General features: G+C 36.5%; 1 pseudogene; it reads right to left on the bottom strand.

Moving 5' to 3' along the window:
• The window catches only part of LOC137392280 (chromodomain-helicase-DNA-binding protein 1-like), a 71,913-nt pseudogene that overhangs the window by 20,165 nt on the left and 38,174 nt on the right, over positions 1-13,574 (bottom strand).

The following is a 13,574-nucleotide window of genomic DNA, read 5'->3' as shown; positions in this document are numbered from 1 at the left end:
GATATAAGAATAGACTAGATACACAGAAATAATAGTACAATGGATACACAGATATAATCATAGACTGGACACACAGATATAATCATAGACTGGATACACAGATATAATAGTAAACTGGATACACAGATTCAATGGTAGACTGGAAACACAGATATAATAATAGTATGGGTACACAGATATAATAGTAGACTGGATACACAGAGATAATAGTAGACTGGATACACAGACATAATAGTACACTGGATACACAGATATAGTAATAGACTGGATACACAGATATAATAGTAAACTGGATACACTGATATAATAGTAGACTGGATACAAAGATATAATAGTAGACTGGATACACAAATATAATAGTAGACTGGATACACAGATATAATAGTAGACTGGATACACAGATATAATAGTACACTGGATACACAGATATAATCATAGACTGGATACAGAGATATAATAGTAAACTGGATACATAGAATATCACACTCTATACACAGACAGATTGCCATCAGGAATAGAATGTTGCAAAAATGTGCAGACGGAATGTCACACTGATCAGAAAGAGATTATCACGTTGAATACATGAAATTAATGCATTATTTGACACATAGACATAATGATATATAATGAAACACAACGTTATAGTGTTATACATGTATAGTGCAGGCAGACAGAATTTAACACTAGACGTACGGAAAGAATGCACATTTCACCATGAAAAATTGATGTATTATGCACTTGAGACAGATTTTGCACCATACCAAAAGACAAAGTGATGTAGTCTACATGTATAGGCTCAAATCATAGATTACAAGAATGCTGTGATATCAAATCACACCAAAAAACAATGAAAAGTGGAGCCACTAAAACTACAGAGGGTCAAAGCTGGTCCGCATCGTATCGCTACACGTCGGTACGTACGTATGTAGGAGTTGTCTTTTCACCATTCATCATCGACTATGTGCACTGCAAACTGATAGCAGCGATGAAGCAATGCGGATATGTCAAGAAAATTTGCAGCTGTCAATTCTTTTTGATATTTCGCCGAGCATCGATGGGCCGCTTGCACAATTCGCACCATATCGACAATGGTAATTCGCTGTCGCGGATAGAATGGTTCATTTATTTTTCTTCATGATACTTGCTAGGAGACTAGTATTTGATTCAAGCATGTGAAAACAAAAAGTTACTTCAAATAAATATTAAAAAAAATGAAAACACTACACCACGGAGTATTTGCTGATGCAAAAGCGGATGGGTTTGTGATAGTGTGAAGATTGTTATCATTGACGATCACCGAAGTATTGCGGCATCAACGCTGAAATACGGCGTGAACAAGCCTTCAAGAATGAGACTAACGGTGTAAAAGTTCTAGTATATTCTGATAAATACAAATAGCTCCTAATTGCACCCAGCTCATACTGCCCAAATATGTAACACTCTCTATGACATGACCAATTCAACCAAATAATGCCAGAATGTCAGCTCACCTTCAAACTGGTAGATTGTTTCGATTTGTTGACTGCTGACTTTTTGGCCATTCTCAGCAAGAAATCCCTCAATCACCCACCTTGAGTTCTTTGATTCACCTAGTAGCTCTCTGATATTAAGTTCATCATCTCTAGTGTCAGGGAACAGAAGTGATGTCAAGCCATATTTCAGCATATTTTGTAAATCTTTTGATGCCTGGTTGGACGGATAATCTTCAAGATCTGTCAAAAAAAGAGATATGCATTAACCTGCGGTAACACCTATAGTTGTAGAAAATAAGAAACAATTTATTCATAGTTAAAAAATGATTCACAAAAACGAAATACATGTATTGTCATTTCATGTTCCGATGTATGAACAGAAAATTGGTAAAAAGAATTTCCATTTAAACAGCCAAATTCGGTGAACAGCAAAACCAACTTGATTGATTTTACTCTGCCGACAGAAAAGAAGTGCTAAATAAGAAACAAGCACCTTTATCCGCTGTCATAACAGCCCGGGTTAGCCTTAGTTTCTCTTGCGCTCGAGCAAGTATCACTTCTTCTACAGTAGACTTTGCGACCAACCGTATGATCTTCAAGGGTCGAGTTTGCCCGATTCGATGTGCTCGAGCAGCTGCCTGCAGGTCAACCTAAGGAGCATAACCAGAAAGTCAGGTAACTAGTGGTGAGCACAAGGAATTATCCTTGGCTCTTCAGTCATATACATGTATATATACTAGCTGTACTACTCGGCGTTGCCCAGGAAATAAAAAAGTCTTTGCACAGAAAATTGATTTGTATTTAACATATAACAACATTTGCCATTCTAACTTTCAAGCTGCATTTCACAAGAAAAGTGTTTTGTGTAGTTGAAATAATTTAAAAGAAAATAAAAACAACTGTAAAGGTTTCCAAACTTTGTCAAACAACTGTAACTTTCAAACCTCACATCATGAGGAAAATGTTTTGTGCAGGTCAATTAAATTAAAAAAAATGAAACAACTATAAAAGGGTTTAGTGTATATGCGAAATGATTAACAAGTAATAGCTAAATTAAGTCGGTTTTGCTACGATTACAATAAAATATGATTCGGTAATGATACAATTAATACGAACTGAGAAAACAAAATGAAAATCCGCATCGTAATGCATGGACACACTGCAATAATTAGCGTGTGCATACTGTATAGGGAATATGATAACATCTGTGATCAATATGCCATTGTAGCTCAGTGGAAGAGTGTCTGGAAAAGAAACTTGTGGTTGTAATGGTCTTGAGTTCAAATCCATCAGTATGCGGACTTTTAATTCCAAGATTTTAATAGCAATAGCTGGAATGATACACATACCAACATTGAGAATAATATTTAGATTCAACTTTTGATGGTGTTAACCTTCCATACTGGGAGCTCAGTTTTCTACAAACCTAACATAATGGTTGTTCGGTGTCCATTACAACCTTTTACTGAGCTTATAGCTAATGAGGTAATCTCACACTGTATTATCATTTCTCGCTACGTTTTCCATAACAAGTGATTTTATTTTTAATAAAGTGTTACTACAGTCATCTCTCGTTAAAACCAATCCTGTTAGTCGAGATATTGGATAGGACAGACAAAGTTGGCCATAGCAGCTGCGATCAAAGTGCAGTTACATTCAAACTATTGATAAAGGATTTTTTATGCTATGTGGTAAATACTTAGAAAATTATTAAACATAAGAAACACTTGTTTTATGGAACTATTTATGTAAATCACTGGCTAGAGTGAAATGTGTATGTTTTTCAATCATATCATTTGCATGCTATTGAATTCTCATGATGATTAAATATAATTTTACATGATTTATAGATATGTTAGACCACATAATGATTTGAATGAGTGAATCATTTATTAATCAGTAAAACAAAATGGTTACAATACTTTGCGTGAATAAAACATTTCGCCAATAATTTGCCATTGCATAAGTTGTCTATCCTGTATTACAATTTTTAAAATTTAGCTTAGAATTTTTTCCCAGAGTTAAAATATTTCATGCCATATATGGTATAGTACAGTACAGTACATAGTGCAATGTATATTGGCTTTAGTAAAGTGGCTTTTCTTATATATATAGATGTACACCTCTATTTGGGTGCATCAGTTTAATGAAACAACAAGCTAAACAGTTAACAGTGGTGTGTTTAAAACGGATAACACACCACCCCTATTAGTCTGTTTCTATGAGAGTCGACTGTCGTAAAATCGAATAATTTAGATTATTTGTGCCAAAGTATTTATTCTAAAATTAGAGCAAATTTAGGAGTTGCCTCCTCGCAAAAAAGCAGAGGCAGTTGAGATATGATAAATCAAAGGACTAGCTCATCACACAAAAACACCTTGTAATATTATAAAACTTATCAAGATGACTACAAGCGTTATATTGTCATTAATGGGAAATGAGAAATACAGGTGTTATTATCTCATAAAATTGACTTCTAATACAGGAGCTATTACGCAACTACACACCAACTCAGAAGCGCAATAAATTTTGAAAATAGTCAAATTCGATAACATCACCAGGATCTGGAAACTACTGAATCAGGAGAATGCGAAATCACTAATATATACATAAACTCAGAGGCTCTTCTACCCAAATATGTTACTAAAATAGTCTAGAGAAATGCCAGTTTTCTGCAACTAATGCAAAATGCTGCAATTTATGCAGCGTTTGTTCACAGCTAACTATAGCAAACCTAATAAGTTTTCACTGTAATAAACTTAATACTTTACAGAAAAAGACCTGGTTTTAAGTTTTTGTACTAGCAAGCAGCTCAAGGTTGCATTTTGAGTGGTTAATTAATTCAAATGGGTTTTAAATAACATATTTGAATAGAGGAGACTCAGAGTTTCATTTTGATAGATAATAAGTGCAACTTCAAAGCATTGGCTAGCAACTTTGATAGATAATAAGTGCAACTTCAAAGCATTGGCTAGCAACTTTGATAGATAATAAGTGCAACTTCAAAGCATTGGCTAGCAACTTTGACAGGATATTTATGCAAGTTAAGTCAAAATTTCAGGGCAGTCCGTTTATTTTCTACATCACTGCGTATGTACAGAGTATATATATATGCAACACAATGCTTCGTCTTTTTGCGTTAGGGCAAATTTGTTCCGCCTCACGATATCAACAATAATTTATCTCGAACTTAAAATTTGGCGATTTGTGTACTGATTATATACGTTAATAAAAGATATACCTCGTTCAACTCGCCATGGCGAGTTATCCGTATCCGTTTTCCAGTATATCTGGTATCCGCTATAATAAAAACGATTCGCAAATGGATAAATGATAAAATTTTAGTTAGAAGTTTGAAGTTTACTAAAATACATACTAAAACTTCCTTCAAGTATGCGTTAAGTAAACTAAATTCATTTAAGTTAGATTCAGCGTTTATGTTACACGTCTGTCTCGGAGGTAAGAACTCTCCATGTAGTATATTGTAATGTTATATTACCTTGCAGATCATAATCACAAAATACACTAAAGTCATTGTAGATACCTATACTAAGGTTAACATAGTATTTCAGTATTATTTTTAATGACGATGACTTTTGCCAGGAAGTGATTGCATTAGAATATGACTATGGGTTTCTACACTGCTCTATTTACGTCTATAGCCTACGACAGGACTGGGCAAAGTGCGACTTTAGAGCAAATTTTGTTGCGGCTCTTTCAACTCTGAAAATTCAAACTCTTTTAACGTATATAGAAATATCCCTATTATATACTGTACACAACTACATGCATTGTGACATATTAGGCTTATTTAAAAGTGCATTATTACTGCATTATATATAGTCTACGCATGCATCATGAGTCACAATTCATGGCATCATGCACGTGTAGATTCACCGATGTAATAACGTCCGTTGCTGACCTAAAGATGACAAAATTAGAATGCTCCAGAAATGTTAATCAGGAAGTAATTTCATCATGATTTCATAATGCTGGCTTATATAAGATGCTGTGTCTTAGTTGACCATGTCAATTGCATAATGCAGCGGGGTGGGGGAGGGGTAGCAATGGGATCTTCAACAAAATGAACCATTTCTAGAGTTAGAATAGGAGCCTCACAAAATAAACGGATTAAAAAAAAATCTACAAGATAATTCCAAAACGAGTGAACCCTGGAATATGCGTTCATCTTTAGGCATGGCAAACCGCAATGTCTATTGTGCCAGGAAGCAATTCCGCTAACAAGAAGATGAACATCAAACGACATCATGAGATGAAGCACAGATAATTTACTACTAAATTTCCACTGGGATCTGTAGCTTATCTAAAGCTAGATAAACTTAAAAAATCACTAAGTTTTTTATAAAATATGCTAGTTTCTTTTACAGCTGCTGATAAACGTGCTACAGAAGCTTCTTTACGAGTGTCAAAGACACTTTTCTCAGAAAAGCGTGATGAGATTGGTAAAGTCAAGGCAATACTACTTCCTAGGAAAACTGCTACTGGTGGAGTTGAAAGCATTAATGATTATCTCAGTATGACTTGGCTAACCCGTATAGACCAGGCAGATTACTTATCAATCGCTATTGATGAATCTACTGATACTATGGATGCAGTTATGTTAGTTCGATTAGCAATCTTTGTAAGGTATGTAGGCTACTGTATGTACATTAACAACTGGTAATGCCATTTTTACCATGTATTTGCAAGCTGAAGTCATACAAGTGCATTTTAAGAAACAGTAAAGAGAGAACACAACTCCAAGTAGAAAAAGGATGTACCTATTTTACATGTATACTTGTTTCAAAATCACCAACCCACACATTTATACTACATCTTTCTTTATGAACCATCAGCATGTTTCTTTATAAGGCATAGTATTATGCTTTAGTTCTATACCCTGTGTTACAGATTCTTTGATGGTGAAGTGATAAATGAGGAGCTTCTTAATTTGGTTGGATTAGAAGGAGAAACCACCGGCCAGGCGATCCATGATGCCCTCGTTAAAGGACTTGATAATATGAAGATACCTCTCAACAAATGCATATCTGTAACAACAGATGGCGCACCAGCCATGGTTGGAAAAAAGCAAGATGTCATAGTCAGATTGAAGAAGGATATGCTATCAATGTTAGCATACCATTGCATCATCCACCAAACTGTTTTATGCAGAAAACTAAATGATCACTTTCAACAACTAGTGTGTAAGGCTATGAAGATGATCAACTTCCTCAGAAGTCAATCAGCTCTCAGACACAGAAACTGAAGAAAGTTTTTCAAAGAAAGCAATGCCACTTGCGAAGATTTACTAACATACAATAACATTAGATGTCTAAATAAGGGAAATGCTCTGTCGAGGTTGTGAAGTATCCGTCAGGAGCTAACCTCATTTTTAAATACATGCACAAGCCTGAATACAAGACAGTTTCAAGAGATGATGAGCTCTTCTAAAGATATTAGAGTGACCTTGCTTTCCTTGTCGACATCTGTGGCCATTTGAATGACCTAAACCTCAAGCTTCAAGGAAAGAACAAGACTATCGTTGATAAAATACCAGCTGTTCAGGCCATCTCTCATAAGTTGGAGTTGTTTCTGGTGGATGTGCAAGGTGACATGCTTTACTTTCCTACTCTAAAAGCATTTTTAGATGAAGATTAAGAAATGGCCTCTTGTACAGCTGATTACACTCACTTTATAGAAAAGCTGCAACAAGAGTTTAACAATCGATTCAGTCAGTTTCAATCTTTGAAACACATCATACGCCTCATAAAAGCACCTCAGAAGGCAAAGCCTAATGAAGAGTGGGTTACTCAGCTGCCACTGAAAAGTGTTAATGTCTAATCTCTGCAACTGGAGTTGTGTATCCTCAAAGGTACAGATATACATGTAGATGAACTTGAGGAAGGGTTCTACTTGAAAGCTTCAACAAAGGCTGAATATCCCCAGTTTGCTCAACTAGAAAGATGGTTGCACACTGTGTTTGCTGCAACATATATATGTGAATCAGTGTTTTCATACATGAATAATATCAAGAGCAAGTTGAGATCCACTTTGACTCAAGATCACTTGTGTCAGCTCCTAAGAATAGTATGTTGCAGTAGAGAGCCAGATTACCAAGAGATAATGAGCAGTCATAAACAATTCCATGTATCTCAGCTCCTAAGAATAGTGTGCTGCAGTAGAGAGCCGGATTACCAAGAGATAATGAGCAGTCATAAACAAATCCATGTATCTCAGCTCCTAAGAATAGCATGCTGCAGTAGAGAGCCAGATTACCAAGAGATAATGAGCAGTCATAAACAAATCCATGTATCTCAGCTCCTAAGAATAGCATGCTGCAGTAGAGAGCCGGATTATCAAGAGATAATGAGCAGCCATAAACAAATCCATGTATCTCAGCTCCTAAGAATAGCATGCTGCAGTAGAGAGCCAGATTACCAAGAGATAATGAGCAGTCATAAACAAATCCATGTATCTCAGCTCCTAAGAATAGCATGCTGCAGTAGAGAGCCGGATTACCAAGAGATAATGAGCAGTCATAAACAAATCCATGTATCTCAGCTCCTAAGAATAGCATGCTGCAGTAGAGAGCCAGATTACCAAGAGATAATGAGCAGTCATAAACAAATCCATGTATCTCAGCTCCTAAGAATAGCATGCTGCAGTAGAGAGCCGGATTATCAAGAGATAATGAGCAGCCATAAACAAATCCATGTATCTCAGCTCCTAAGAATAGCATGCTGCAGTAGAGAGCCAGATTACCAAGAGATAATGAGCAGTCATAAACAAATCCATGTATCTCAGCTCCTAAGAATAGCATGCTGCAGTAGAGAGCCGGATTACCAAGAGATAATGAGCAGTCATAAACAATTCCATGTATCTCAGCTCCTAAGAATAGCATGCTGCAGTAGAGAGCCGGATTACCAAGAGATAATGAGCAGCCATAAACAAATCCATGTATCTCAGCTCCTAAGAATAGCATGCTGCAGTAGAGAGCCGGATTACCAAGAGATAATGAGCAGTCATAAACAATTCCATGTATCTCAGCTCCTAAGAATAGTACGCTGCAGTAGAGAGCCGGATTACCAAGAGATAATGAGCAGCCATAAACAATTCCATGTATCTCAGCTCCTAAGAATAGTACGCTGCAGTAGAGAGCCGGATTACCAAGAGATAATGAGCAGTCATAAACAATTCCATGTATCTCAGCTCCTAAGAATAGTGTGCTGCAGTAGAGAGCCGGATTACCAAGAGATAATGAGCAGTCATAAACAATTCCATGTATCTCAGCTCCTAAGAATAGTGTGCTGCAGTAGAGAGCCAGATTACCAAGAGATAATGAGCAGTCATAAACAATTCCATGTATCTCAGCTCCTAAGAATAGTGTGCTGCAGTAGAGAGCCAGATTACCAAGAGATAATGAGCAGTCATAAACAATTCCATGTATCTCAGCTCCTAAGAATAGCATGCTGCAGTAGAGAGCCGGATTACCAAGAGATAATGAGCAGTCATAAACAATTCCATGTATCTCAGCTCCTAAGAATAGCATGCTGCAGTAGAGAGCCGGATTACCAAGAGATAATGAGCAGCCATAAACAAATCCATGTATCTCAGCTCCTAAGAATAGCATGCTGCAGTAGAGAGCCGGATTACCAAGAGATAATGAGCAGTCATAAACAATTCCATGTATCTCAGCTCCTAAGAATAGCATGCTGCAGTAGAGAGCCGGATTACCAAGAGATAATGAGCAGCCATAAACAAATCCATGTATCTCAGCTCCTAAGAATAGTACGCTGCAGTAGAGAGCCGGATTACCAAGAGATAATGAGCAGTCATAAACAATTCCATGTATCTCAGCTCCTAAGAATAGTACGCTGCAGTAGAGAGCCGGATTACCAAGAGATAATGAGCAGCCATAAACAATTCCATGTATCTCAGCTCCTAAGAATAGCACGCTGCAGTAGAGAGCCAGATTACCAAGAGATAATGAGCAGTCATAAACAATTCCATGTATCTCAGCTCCTAAGAATAGTACGCTGCAGTAGAGAGCCGGATTACCAAGAGATAATGAGCAGTCATAAACAATTCCATGTATCTCAGCTCCTAAGAATAGTGTGCTGCAGTAGAGAGCCAGATTACCAAGAGATAATGAGCAGTCATAAACAATTCCATGTATCTCAGCTCCTAAGAATAGTGTGCTGCAGTAGAGAGCCAGATTACCAAGAGATAATGAGCAGTCATAAACAATTCCATGTATCTCAGCTCCTAAGAATAGTACGCTGCAGTAGAGAGCCGGATTATCTCACTCAATTTTAACTTAAACAAAGCTCTTCAGGCTCACTTCAACATTATTCTATGCTATTGTAAAAGTATTCTAATAAATAAATTTAATTACAATACAACTATCAAACTTGTATTATCAGTATGAAATGTTATACTGTAATACACATATTATGCGGCTCCCAAAAATCTCACAACTTCAAAATTTGGCTCTTTGAGAAAAAACTTTGCCAATCCTGGCCTACGATATATTCGCATGCCAACACTGCCACGCGAAAATTGGCATGCAACTTTTAAACTTTTATTTTGCTTTCTAATTTATTTCACCGAAACACTTTTTTCAAGTTATGAAATTTCATACTTACAGTTGTTTGTAAACCTTTACAGTTGTTTTTATTTATTTTTAATGTAGCTGTCCTGCACAAAACCTTTTTCTCATGATATGAAGTTTGAAAGTTACAGTTGTTTGACAAAGTTTAAAAAACTTTACCATTGTTTTTATTTTCTCTCTTAATTTATTTCAACTACACAAAACACTTCTCTCATGAAATGTAGTTTGAAAGTTAGAATAGCAAATGTTGTTTTATGTTAAATACAAATCAATTTTTTTTCAAAGACTTTTTTATTACCCGGGCAACGTCAAGTAGCACAGTTATTATATATAATTATATATTGTATATGCCGTAAAACCTCTAATTGAACGCCACCTTTATTTGACCGCCACCCTGAGAGAAAGGTTGAAAAATAGACAGACACTCTCCAATTGAACGCCACTTCCATTTGACAGCCACTCTGACATTATTTGATTTTTCTGAGCCAATATTATCAACTGATCAGTAGAAAAGTGTACACAAAATCGTATTAATAATGCATCGTTTATATCAATAACAGTTAATTCTGTCGTTGTCCAATTCCAAAGCTTTTCGTTGTTTTCGTTAAAACTTTGAAAGCAACTCCATAGCAATAATCAATAACGGTCTCAGGCAAGTAGTGAATCTTTGCATAACGCGGTCTTTCTATTTTGAATTAGCCTACATATATATAAAAAAACGGCTTAAATTTATGATAGTAGATGGAACTTGGAAAGCAACGCCATAGAAATAACTACTGACTATCTCTGGCTAATAGTAGTTCCTTGTTTAACGCGGTCCTTAATACTTTGAAGGACATGCATATAAAAACCGGTTCGCAAATTTCGGACCAAAGGTTATACGTTTAGTGAACAAACTTTTAGCACTGCATCAGTGCTAAATGCAGCACGTGAAAGTTTTACTCGGCCGAAAAATTGTTTGGATGCTAATATCGACTGGTTCAGCAGTGCAGAAGAAGAATTAAAATCAGAAGATATTGTGAAAGGTATTGGACAACTACAAGATGTTCATTCCATCGAAAGCAACAATCAGAACGCAGCTATCCGAGCGAATGATGAAAACATTTTGTGTTTTAAAAACGTGCAAATTTGTTTCTGCATGTAATATAAGTGTGGTTTGTTTATGTCACTTGTTCATGAATATATATTTATATATTTGTATCATTTGATAGATTATTGTTGTATAACTTATAAATATGCAGATTTATAGCATGTTATTTAATAGCATTTTGCGGCTATCTTAACACGGCTTACAATGGATCGATGCTCATAACTCCACTTCTATTGCACATAAAAAGCTAGTTTTGGCTGCAAACTGTAGCAAACATATCAGTGAATGCAATGAGCTTTTATGCAAGATTGCTAAATATAGATATAAAATAAAAATATGTCTTCAACTTCAAAATGAAATAAATATTGAAAATGCAAACAAATTGCAAAGAAGGACACAGGCTATATCATCGCAGGTCAACTGCAAGCAATGGATATCAACTGGTAAAGATATTTCTCGGTTTCTTGATGCATATTTATTAGAAGATCTTTGACAAGTTTGAGGTAAGTTAGCATATTTATTGCATTCAAAATGTTTAATATCGGTACACCGGCAAAGGTGGGCAAAATATAGGCGACATTTGCTTTGCCCATAATAGGGCTAAATTTATCTTCCGAAAATTCTGACAAGCTATTTAAAAAGTAGACCGCCAGCCTCTATTTGAACGCCGCCTTCAATTGACCATCACAGAAGAGTTGAAAAATAGAGCGCCATGGCGTTCAACTAGAGGTTTTACAGTATATATATATATATACAGTAGACGCTCCTACAACGTAAATAATCTGTTCCAGGAACATTTACGTTATAGGGAATTTACGTTATAAGAACAGTAAAATACATGTAAATTGCCAAATCCGTTCTAAGATCTTTCAAACTCACTCCTTTGGCCATGCAAAAAAGAAAAACTTTACTTAACTCTTTTAATTTGTGAGCTGTACCGTAACAGTAGAATTACTGGTTTGCATCAACAACTTTCTACTTTTTATGACCCATCTCCCTGGTTTGATCGACCATGATTGCGGTAAGTTTACTTCAAGTTGATAAGGAGTGCACATTTTCGACGTTCATTTACAATGATTTGCTTACTCTTCTACAACAACAAAATCTTTCTATTATAAAAAGCAGTTCTACCTGTTCGTCGTTTATCACTGAAACCACTATCCAGGGGCCAAGGTTAGGATAAAGATAATTTTCAACGAAACTCCAACTCGTGACATTAAGACTGGTAGACTGACATTGTAACACCTGCACCAATCGATTGCCCTTGTATTTATGAACAGTTGTGCGGCTACCCTATTCTTATTTTTGTCGACACAGTTAACGATCTATTACGACAAACTTGAATGTCGCGAGCTGCACTGATGAGGCTTCAATAGCCGAAACAGTACTGTCTGTAGCATGAGTGTATATCTACTATATAAACGGCAATCGTTGTCTGTCTGTCTATCTATCTGTGTATCTGTCTGTTCGCTTTTTAGAGTACCGTACTTTTCGGACTATTAGCCGCTACTTTTATATAAGGGCGGGTCTATTCTGTGTTTTTTTTTACTGCTAGGGTGCATTAACGAGAATCTCCGGTTAGTACACGCCTCTATTATAATACGTAACCTACTATTCATCGTAGGGATGGACGATAAATACTGATATGCTAATAGTATGAGTTGTCTTCTCGATATATTGAGTCACCGATAACTCCCAAATATGAGCAGTATAAATAAATTATATGGCGGTCTTTTTTTTTCGATTCGATCGTACGAAGCAAACTTAATTAATATAAGTAATAAAATTAAATTAGTAGTAAATATTAGTAGTGAATTAAATAAAATTTACTACTCTTTAAATAAATTAATGAGTAGTAAATTACATCTAATTAATATTTACTGCCAACGTGTACCGGGAAGGTCATGTGAAGGTTGTTTCTTGCAACCACTAGAAAAACGCTGTTCTCTATCTACTATATAAACGGCAATCGTTGTCTGTCTGTTTGATTGAGTGTCCGCCTTCTAGAGCGGTCTTTCCTTTAATCGTCGTACTAAAGTAATACTCGCTAATGATGCCACACCCGACCGTCAAGATTATACGGGAGCTACCCTAAGTCTGACTAAGCTGGACCGAAGACTGGCCCTGACGAATTTGTGACCGAACACAGGCCCGTAGAATCAGACCGAATACTGGCCTCGTAGGATCAGGCCGAATACTGGCCTCGTAGGATCAGACCGAATACTGGCCTCGTAGGATCAGACCGAATACTGGCCTCGTAGGATCAGACCGAATACTGGCCTCGTAGGATCAGACCGAATACTGGCCTCGTAGGATCAGACCGAATACTGGCCTCGTAGGATCAGACCGAATACTGGCCTCGTAGGATCCGACCGAATACTGGCCTCATAGGATCAGACCG

The sequence above is a fragment of the Watersipora subatra genome, chromosome 3, assembly GCF_963576615.1.
Source record: "Watersipora subatra chromosome 3, tzWatSuba1.1, whole genome shotgun sequence".
Taxonomy (NCBI): domain Eukaryota; kingdom Metazoa; phylum Bryozoa; class Gymnolaemata; order Cheilostomatida; family Watersiporidae; genus Watersipora; species Watersipora subatra.
This window is presented reverse-complemented; position numbering and strand designations above follow the sequence as displayed.